The following is a 1,782-nucleotide window of genomic DNA, read 5'->3' on the forward strand; positions in this document are numbered from 1 at the left end:
AATCTGTCGTTGGAAAAAAACGAAATACACGTGACTTACATGATGCATAGATAAAAGATAATACATATAATCATGATGGACAACTATGAAGGTATAGTCGAAACACTTGTATACGACTGTATTTAACGGCGGACTTGTGGGAGATATAAATAATTATCACAGTATTATACCTCCATAGATAATAAAATAGATTAAATCATGACACAATTAATTGTTTTATAAACCTATCTTACCTATTGTAAATGGTAAATCGCAATTCATGTCGTTCATATTGAGTTTTGACAATATAAGCAACAATTAATATTTAATAACTAAGTAATCCTTTTTTTTTTCAAATTTAAATTTAAATTATTATACATAATATTTATCAGAGAAATTGAAAACATTACCATTTTATAATTATATATTTGTGATAATGTCTACTTGTGTGAAATATGATGTGAATAAAACGATTCGTGGAGTCTATACTCTATACTCTTACTACTAGATTCTGTTTCTTTATCGTATGCATTACATTATAAAGTTTATTTACATAATTTTAAGACATTCTAAAGCCTTTAAATATTTTAGATAGATAATAAAATCACTCGAAAAATAAATGAGATACTAAGGATGAATCCATTTTTATTTTAAATTCACAAATTAGTACTAATGGTCAGATATTATAATATGGTGTCATTTCGTTTTACCACAAGTATTTTTCATCAAACAATACATTTTTATGCAGAATCACAAAGCTTTTTTATGTTATGCATAAAATAAACAAATAGTAAATCTATAAGTAATATACAACTGTAATTATGATAATTTTTTGGCTAATTTATCATAAATAACTGAACAATAATTTTGTATATGATGTTATAGCAGGTGATACCATTATTAATATATTAAATTAGACTTAATTAAATGATTATCTTAATATAACAGTGAGCTTTTTCTTGTATTAATAAACATATTATGTCTAAAATTAATACAAAATTACTGACCACTTTGATATAATAATTAAATTTAATAGGATAATCATCATTGTACATTCTTAAAAAATTTTGAGTATGAATAATAATAAAAAAAATAAGTTTAAAGCTATTAAATTATATTATTAATACTGTAAATTGAGTTAATGTTTTAATTTCAAATGATATTGACAATTGTATGAAATCATCCTTAATTGAAATGGACTAATTAACACTAACCCTTACACATCATTTTCCTATTCTCTAAATAAGTATAAAAAAAGTTTAACAAATAGACCAGTTATCTCTATAAGAATTAAGAAATAAACATAAAATGTTTAAAAAATTGTTCTAAAATTAATCTAAAAAATATATTGTCAAAATTTATTTCAAAAGTATCAATATAATCAAAAAATAACATGACAGATTAAAAACAAAATTGCACGTAAATCACAAAAAAAAAAATGATATTGAAAATATTAAAAAATAAATAATTACATTTTGAGTGATTGCACCAGTATAACAGATGAATTCAACATTTTTTTATTAATATGGAAAATATTATTAAAGATAATATTTATGTAAAAAAAAATTAAGATGTTCACTTCTTTGTAAATAAATATATACACGAGAAGTTAAATCAAATAAATAAATTTATGGGCAAGTATATTTTTAGATAATAATTATTATTATAAAAATGATTAATCATGAATTTCTATTTAAGAAATTAAACTATACTGATATATGTGGTACTGAAAATAATTTAAAAAGTTTTTACTCAAATGACAGATATCAAATATAGTAAAAATTAATGATAAATTTAATTTTA

The sequence above is a fragment of the Melanaphis sacchari genome, unplaced genomic scaffold (genome assembly GCF_002803265.2).
Source record: "Melanaphis sacchari strain LSU unplaced genomic scaffold, SCAv2.0 Contig64_pilon_pilon, whole genome shotgun sequence".
NCBI classification, from domain to species: Eukaryota; Metazoa; Arthropoda; class Insecta; order Hemiptera; family Aphididae; genus Melanaphis; species Melanaphis sacchari.